The following is a 9,222-nucleotide window of genomic DNA, read 5'->3' as shown; positions in this document are numbered from 1 at the left end:
AGAAGGAAATAAAGAAAAAAGTGACATCATATTAACGTGGGAGAGGATGCACAAGAAGAAGAAGAAGAAGAAGAAGAAGAAGAAGAAGAAGAAGAAGAAGAAGCGGCATCAGAGAAAGAAGAAAAAATAAAACATCAAAGGAAGAAGAACCATCATCATAATCAGAAGAAGAAGAACAACAACAAGATCAAGAACAAGAACAAGAAGAACAAAAAGAAAAGAGAAGAAGAAGAATCATTAAATACACCTAAGACTTCTATTAGGACACTCGGGCAATGTGATGTTTTTTTTTTTTCTTCTTACTTATCTCTTCATATATTCATTATCGTTATTATTTCCCTCGTATATGTTTGTGTATAAGTCAAGATACGAGTATTTTGTTTACCTTGCATGACTCTGTGTGTGAACGGAAACCCTGCCGTTCATGCCACTGTTTGCCTTCCACAAGTGGCCATTAGAGCAAGTGATGGAATGCATTTATGTATTTCCCGCCACTCCCATCAGGTGACGTTTCTCATTCTTCTCTCTCTCTCTCTCTCTCTCTCTCTCTCTCTCTCTCTCTCTCTCTCTCTCTCTCTCTCTCTCTCTCTCTCTCTCTCTCTCTCTCTCTCTCTCTCTCTCTCTCTCTCTCTCTCTCTCTCTCTCTCTCATGGTTTGCCTTTCAGTCTTGTGGAGTTCACCCTTTCTATTCTATCACACACGCATTTTCCCTCCCATTCTTCTCACCTCATTTATCCGTTTCCCTCTTCTCATCTCTCTCTCTCTCTCTCTCTCTCTCTCTCTCTCTCTCTCTCTCTCTCTCTCTCTCTCTCTCTCTCTCTCTCGCTCTCGCTCTTGCTCTTGGCCACTTCCTGCCCCTCGTGAGAAAGAGAAGCATTAGGGGTCATAATGGAGGCGAGGGAAAAGAGGGTGGGATCTCGCTCGCTCTTCTTACACCGTTTTCAACCCAGCAAAAGGTAGGCAAGGAAAGAAGGGAGAGGCAAATGGACAAAGGGAGGAAAGGGAAGATTGCGAGGTGGGGGAAACAAGCCGTCCAGGAGGAAACAGGGAAAAAAGTGCAGCGCTAGGGAGGATGGAATGGAAGGAGGGAGGATGAGATGTGGGGAAACTGGTTGAAAAGTCAGAAAGATTGTGGATGGTGACTGAGAAGGTGGGAGAAGGAGAGGCAGCAGCAGGAGAAGGTGGAAGGAAAATAAAAAGGAGGAGAAGGAAAGGAGGATAGAGATAAACGAGCAAGAAGAAAGGGAAGGGAAAATAATGGGAAAACTAATAAGGTGTAGTGTGTCATATGCAAATTTACGTAAGCATTGTTGTTGTTGTTATTATTATTATTATTATTATTATTATTATTATTATTATTATTATTATTATTATTATTATTATTATTGTTGTTGTTGTTTTTATTGATGTTAGAGTTAATGTTTCTCTTGTTATTTCTCTCTTCTTCCTCCTCTTCTTCTCTTCATCGCTTTCCTTCCCCTCCACCTCCTCCTCATTCCACTTTCTTCCTCCTCCCTTGCGTCGTCTTTTTTACACTCTCTCCCCTCCTTGCTCCTCTCCTTGCTCCTCTCCACGCTCCTCTTCTCGCTGATGTGTTCTTGTAACACCTGAGTGCCCGCCAGGTGTTCCCTTGAGGCTCAGGTGTGTTAGTTTAGAGATGCGTAGGCAGAGAGAGAGAGAGAGAGAGAGAGAGAGAGAGAGAGAGAGAGAGAGAGAGAGAGAGAGAGAGAGAGAGAGAGAGATAAACATGTAGTACTAAAATCAAAGGGATTTACAGAATTACATAACCATTAGCAGACAATTACAGCGTTACGCAACCCAATTATCCTCTCTCTCTCTCTCTCTCTCTCTCTCTCTCTCTCTCTCTCTCTCTCTCTCTCTCTCTCTCTCTCTCTCTCTCTCTCTCTCTCTCTCTCTCTCTCTCTCCTGCCTCCTCCTTTCTTCCCATTTTGAAAGTAAGATCACGTGATTATGCACGTATAAAGGATGTTTTCTTTAGTCTTGCATTCGGTATCTCGTTTGCATATCAGATTTGAGAATACCTTTAGGGAAAGCTAGAGAGAGAGAGAGAGAGAGAGAGAGAGAGAGAGAGAGAGAGAGAGAGACTTTGTGGTGTGTGTTTTTAAAGTAATGTTCATCTTAGTTTCGCTTTTTTTTTCTTTCTTTTTTTCTTTCATGTTGCAGATGTTGAATAAACGATAAAAGGATGGAAATATTTGTATTGGATTTGGTAATTTGTTAATGGTGGCTCTGGTGGTGGTGGTGGTGGTGGTGGTGGTGGTGGTGGTGATGTAAAGATAGGGTTTGGTGATGACTAAGTTTGATGCAGTGTTTATAATAGTTATGATAATCGTCCTTGTTGTGTTAGTAGTGGTGATGCTGGTGATGGTGTTATTGGTGGTGGTGGTGGTGGTAACTGCAGTGCTTTTAGTGGTGTTGACGGTGACTGCAGTGGTAGTGGTACGTACCTGTGGTGTTGGTAATGGTGGTGCTAATGTTGGTTGTTATAATGCCATGATGATCTTTTTCCTCATTGTATTTTTTGCCTGTTGGTTTTCCATTACCTTGTCTCGTTAATTAATTTCAGGTGTAATAAACCCGCTCATTAGACAGCAGTGGCGGTGATTAGGCGTTTTAATAACTCTAATATCCTTCTTTACATTGAAATATAAAAGTGAATCCTTATTTATTTTTTTCCTGAAACAAGTATCTTTATATATTTTAAAAGTGAAGTGTATGTATTTTTGTTTATTTTTTTTTTATGGTGTAAGTCATAATCTTTGTTTTAACACGTATTTCTTCCAACTGTTTACGTAATATTCTGAATTTTATTTTATTTTTTTCGTGAACTAATTTTTTTATGTATTGTATTTAAAATGACTATTAAAATGAACTGTTTCTTGTATTTCCTTATACTTTTGTCAGACTTTTTCATTCATACGTCATTAGCATTCCTGTTATTCAAATCCAGATATTATTAGATTTTGTACACGTATTTAGTTCTTGTAAACTTATAATCTACATTTAATCCGCCATTTTTTTCGTTATGTTATTAGTAGACATAAATTCTAGCTTTTTTTAATAACGTTCCCTAGAAAAATATACAAGTAGATTAGTATATTCTTAGTCTCTCTCTCTCTCTCTCTCTCTCTCTCTCTCTCTCTCTCTCTCTCTCTCTCTCTCTCTCTCTCTCTCTCTCTCTCTCTCTCTCTCTCTCTCTCTCTCTCTCTCTCTCTCTCTCTCTCTCTCTCTCTCTCCCGTGATTAACCTCATTTATGTGTACCAACAAGATACATTTACAGAATTTTTAATGCTCTCCTTTTTTAGTCGGTTCCCATACGTGCATTGTAATTCACGTAATGGTTTGATTATAGCTTATATATTTGTTTGTGTGAATGAAAATGTATGTAATTGTTAATCCTTCTCGCTATCGGCAGTCCACTTGTGTCCGGCGAGTATTTTAAGTGGAGCAAATATTATTATTATGGTTTAAATTTTTGAGTTTGTGAGTGAAACAGACATGATTCATTCCCGTCACGGATGTTATGCCCGGCCCATGTTTTATTCACCCGATGAAAATGGGATTGGCAGATTTCTCTCTCTCTCTCTCTCTCTCTCTCTCTCTCTCTCTCTCTCTCTCTCTCTCTCTCTCTCTCTCTCTCTCTCTCTCTCTCTCTCTCTCTCTCTCTCTCTCTCTCTCTTACATTCTTGGGTTTCACGGAACTCAGGAAACGCTTGTAATTTTTTTGTCTTTCTATCGAACGACGATATTAAAGGCAAATGATGCCATAAATTTCTGTCAGCAGGAGAGGGGATGATGGAGGCAATGCTGAGAGATCAATTCATCCCAGAGAGAGAGAGAGAGAGAGAGAGAGAGAGAGAGAGAGAGAGAGAGAGAGAGTTTACTTTTATGATTCCTTAAAGATATATAAAGAAGAGAATGTGAAAGTTATCCTACTTACACCTAGAGAGAGAGAGAGAGAGAGAGAGAGAGAGAGAGAGAGAGAGAGAGAGAGAGAGAGAGAGAGAGAGAGAGAGAGAGAGAATGCAGTAAGAATCATGATCAGAAAAGGGAAAGAGAACTGCACGAAAAGAAAATCTTGGGAAAGGAAAGCCAAGACGGAAGGAGATGAAGTAAGGGAGGAAACAAAAGAGAATAGAAGAAAGAAGGGGGAGAGAGAAGAGATGAGTAGAAACGAAACGAGAAAAAAAGAAAATGGATAAAGAAGGTAAACATGATCAAAGGGCGTCAACGGAGGTAGAAATAATGGAGAAAAATGGGAGGAGGAAAGATTACGTAACACAGAGAGAGAGAGAGAGAGAGAGAGAGGGGGGGGGTTAGTAAATTAGGATTCAGTATTCTCGCTAAGGTTTATCAGCTAATTGAACCAAACTGTTGATGCCCGTGATAATTGTGTTGGTATTTGGGTAATGTAATTGTAATAACGATGCTGATCATTGTAATCTATTTTGTAATTGGTATCTGATATCTGGTATTTAGGGTTATGAGCAAACAAGTCTTATCGGTATGGCGGCTTTATTGGCACACTGAATATAACCTTGAACTTTAATTCCGATGAGGCTAAGGTTACGCGTTCGAATCCCATTACCGTGAGAGTATCAATACTTCAACATTTCTACACCACAAGATTGCAATTAATAGGCGGAATCACAGTGGCGTTTGGAAATACCCGTTAAGAGAAAAAAGCCGTTAGGAAGCCAAGATCTTATGAGAAAATGACATCTTTACGGTACTCTTCAAGGACGAGAAAGAGGAGATGACTTGCCGTCCAAAGCGTCTTAGGCAAAATAAAAGTCAGACCTTCAAAACGCCACTGCAAAAATCTGACACACTCGAGGGCTTTCAACGCGTGAGCTTAAGAGATTGGAAGGTAGTGAGGTTAGGCGGCGGGGAAAACTGTGAGTGAAAAAAAGATACACCTAGTCCTTTTCCAAAATCCTCTTCCTTTCATCACCTTTAATTGTGTTTTTCTGTAAGTTTCTTAAGAAAAAGCGAGATCAAAGGGCGGCGCTGGTGTGGTCGAAGATAAAATAAGAGGAAGAGAGGTGGGTGGCGGTTGGAGGAGGAAGGAGGGAGGGAGAGGAGAGGTGGTTGTAGGAGAAGGCAATGAGGAGGGAGGTGAGGCAGAGGAAGAGAGGGCCTGATGGGAGGAGGTGGGGAGGGAATGAGAGGAAGAGACGTGGTTGGAGGAGGAGGGAAAGGAAGGAAAAGAGGGAGGGAGGATCTTTTCAGGTTGTTGGGAATGGCTGATGATGTTAGGCTGGGGATTATTCTGAGAGAGGGAGAGAGAGAGAGAGAGAGAGAGAGAGAGAGAGAGAGAGAGAGAGAGAGAGAGAGAGAGAGAGAGAGTCGTTTCTTACATTGCCTTTGTGTGTACGTGTGTCTTCCTCTCTCATGTCCGCTAGTTACAAAACTCGCTGAAAAAAAAATGACTTAAATCTTCTTAAAAAGCCTAATCTATACGTAAGACTGAGACCTCTACATCTCGACACCTCACGTCCTTCCCTTCACTCACTAACAATAAAAAAAAGTAGACCAGTAAATAGATTAAAACTCTTTGTGACCTGAATGGCGAAGGAGGACGGCTTCCACTGACCTAGGTCGCGGTAGGTAGTGTGTGTGTGTGTGTGTGTGTGTGTGTGCCTGCAATATTCACCTGGCCACCTTACCTGTTCTCCCTGGAAGCTTCTGGCTCGTGGTTGCAAATTAAGGATCGGTAATTAGAATAGTTTCGCAGTGCCGCATGTGAATGTCGCGGTCTTGGCGGCGCTGTCTCCGTGATTTTGTTTTTAATTAGGAATTTCGAGTTTCTAATTACCTGTTGATCCTTGTGAAGCCTGCAGGGGGCGCCGCTCTGGAAAGGAGGTGAGTGAGGCGATGACCACGTGAAGTGTTGCCGCCACTCTTGTTGTTGTTGTTGTTGTTGTTGTTGTAATACTGATGTTACGTCAAGATTGGATACAGTTTACATTGTTTATTGTATTTTTAGTGTTGTTTTGTTCATCCTAATTATTATTATTATTATTATTATTATTATTATTATTATTATTATTATTATTATTATTATTATTATTATTATTATTATTATTACTACTACTACTACTTATTGTCATCTTCCTCATTTATTTAATTTTCTGTGAGATGAAAAGAAAATCGCAAGTACAATTAGTGAATAAATATACTATCTCTCTCTCTCTCTCTCTCTCTCTCTCTCTCTCTCTCTCTCTCTCTCTCTCTCTCTCTCTCTCTCTCTCTCTCTCTCTCTCTCTCTCTCTCTCTCTCTCTCTCTCTCTCTCTCTCTCTGCAAAAAAGGTCCATTGATTCACACTTGATAATATCCGTATTACTTTAAAACGTCAAATTACACACACACACACACACACACACACACACACACACACACACACACACACACACACACACACACACACACACACACACACACACACACACACACTGAGCCATTAATACCCATAAGGCAACACAAAACCCGACTTCAGAAAATGGGCAGTGTTGAATTTTATAGGTGAGCTTAATTACAGGTAACAATACACCTGTGACACTGGCTAATTAAGTGACGAGATAAAGGGTAATCACCATCCGCCCACGGGAACGCACGGCTCACTGGGCAGGAGAAGGCGGCGTGGAAGGGAGCGGGAGAGGGAAAGACCTGTTGTGTTTGATGAGCTTGTTTGAAAATGTTGCGGTGTGTATTGGGTAGTGTTTGGCTCTTGAAGTGTTAAGGAGGAGGCGGAGGTGCTGGTGGTGGTGGTGGTGGTGGTGGAGATATGAGGGTTGGAGGAAGAGAAGGGGAGATAAAGTTAGTAGAGGAAGAGAAGAAGGTGATAAGGGTAGTCCGTGTATGTGCGTGTGTGTGTTTATGATTTTCTCGGTAAGTGCATGTAAATTCACGCTTACACACACATTGCATGACCTAAATTAACACACACACACACACACACACACACACACACACACACACACACACACACACACACACACACACTGATTATATTTATGCTAATGAACACCATGCTAATTACCTTAAATGACAGCGTGTATCAACAAAGACCTAATAATACCTCCATCTTACCTCCCTTCCCTCCATTATTCCCTCCTTTCTTCCATATTACCTCCCTCCAGCCTGCCTCTCTGTCTCCTCTTCTCGAAATCCTCTCTACCTTACCTTTCTGTCTCCCCACCTTATGGGTTACCTGATACCAACCACAAATTACCTAGATAGACAAGACAACAGGTAATTATAGAGGCCGTCACTGTCTGGTGGAGAGATGTGGTGCATAGGTACGGGAATGTTGTGTAAGGAATGTGTGGCCTGGTGAGAGGTTTGGGCAAGGTGAATTACACAGGTGAAGGGAGAAGAGAGTACGGGTGGAGTTTGACAATTAATGAGAAAGGAAGAGATGGGATTGGTGCACAGGTAGAGAGAAAATGGAGAGCTGTGCATTGCGTAGGTAGAGGATAAGAAAGAGATGGGTGTATGGCTAGGTAAAGAAAATATAAAGAAAATAAGATATACGAGCGGGGCAGGTAAAGAGTAAGGAAGATACACGTGGGATTAAGAGTAAATAGGAAGGAAAAAATACGTGGTGTAAACATAAAGAACAAAGAACAAATGTATAGCTTGGACAGATACAGATAAAGGGAAAATAATGTGTGAGTGTGACAGATGAAAAAGAAAAGGTCAGTGGTTGGGAATGGTCGGTACTCAGCATAAGTAAATAGGGTTAGCTTCAAGTGGCCAGTTGGTCTACACGCAGGACCCCATTTAGTTCAATACACATAATACTTACAATACATATATCTCTGTAAGACTTTTGATTCATGTGTACTTTTTGTCTATTCATCTGCTAAATCCTCTTAAAATTCCTCATTGACTCAGCTCCAACAACCTTATATTTGAGTTTTCCAGTTTCCCATCATATTATTTGAGAACCTTTTTTTTTCCTATCTCCTTTTTAAATCAGACTTTATCGGTGGTAAGGAGTGAAGGATTGGCCCTAACTCAGTAATTCAGCAAGTGGTTTGAGGTTTGGCACAAAGAGCTGAGTGGCAGGCAGACTGACTGACTGGCTGAATGACTCGAGAGAGAGATAGAGAAAGAGAGAGAACCTGTCTGGCCTGGTGACTGACTGAATGAGTTAATTAGTTAATTAACTTGGTGAAAGGTGCAATTTAGTATAAGTGAAGCTGCAGGAAAGATGATGTGTGAAACGTGATTATATACAGTACTTATGTTTTTGATCAGTTTATTTGCACACACACACACACACACACACACACACACACACACACACACACACACACACACACACACACACACACACACACACACACACACACACACACACACACACACACACAGACACACACACACACACACACACACACACGTCACCTTCTTCAGTTCCTTACACAGATCATCCGAGCACACACAGGGATTCCAGACCACATCAGTAAGAAGACAAATCATTTTCGTTATTCGACATTCTATTGTCTTTTCTCTCCGTATTTTTCTTCCCTTTCAGTCCCGCTGGCCACAGAGAAGGGGATGAAGATAAGAACAAAGAAATATGTGGGGGAAAAAAATGAAAGAAGCGGTAGAAATACAAATAATTTCTTCCTAATGCGAAGGGAGGCATTATATAGAGAGTGTAAACTTTTTGAGAAAGAAGAAATCTCATTATACCTTAAGATCAGAGGAAAGAATAAAGAAGAAAGACAAAAGAAAAAAGAAAATTAAAGAACTGGAATCAAAGAGAGAGAAGGGGCGGACTTTCTTCCTTCTTATCTTGCTTCTCTTCAACTGCCTCCTCCTCCTCCTCCTCCTCCTCCTCCTCCTCCTCCTCCTCCTCCTCCTCCTCCTCCTCCTCCTCCTCCTCCTCCTCCTCCTCCTCCTCCTCCTCCTCTCATCTCCGTTTTCTTTTAAAGTGATCATCACCAAAAAATTGCTCTGAGCTCGAAAATATTTGTGGAAAAGAAACGAATGGAAACTGCCTTTCAAATGTATTCTTCTTTCCTCTTTCCCTCCCCTTATGTCTGATCCAATGTGTCCGCGTGCTGTGTGTGTTTATTTACTTATTTGCTTGCGAGGAAGGTGTGATGCAAATAGTTTAAAAAATGCAACGTTTTTCTCTCTAAGTCTAATTACTTGGATAAATTTACATTGGTATGAGTTGCAT

General features: G+C 41.0%; 1 long non-coding RNA gene across 1 annotated transcript in view; it reads left to right on the top strand.

Moving 5' to 3' along the window:
- Positions 1 to 8,889, top strand: part of LOC135093715 (uncharacterized) — a 106,696-nt gene extending 97,807 nt beyond the window's left edge. Inside the window, exon 3 of the long non-coding RNA XR_010263471.1 lies at positions 8,569 to 8,889. This is a non-coding gene — a long non-coding RNA (uncharacterized LOC135093715). The remainder of the gene's footprint in view (positions 1 to 8,568) is intronic.
- The last annotated feature ends 333 nt before the right edge of the window (positions 8,890 to 9,222 follow it).

Source organism: Scylla paramamosain, chromosome 43, assembly GCF_035594125.1.
Source record: "Scylla paramamosain isolate STU-SP2022 chromosome 43, ASM3559412v1, whole genome shotgun sequence".
Taxonomy (NCBI): domain Eukaryota; kingdom Metazoa; phylum Arthropoda; class Malacostraca; order Decapoda; family Portunidae; genus Scylla; species Scylla paramamosain.
This window is presented reverse-complemented; position numbering and strand designations above follow the sequence as displayed.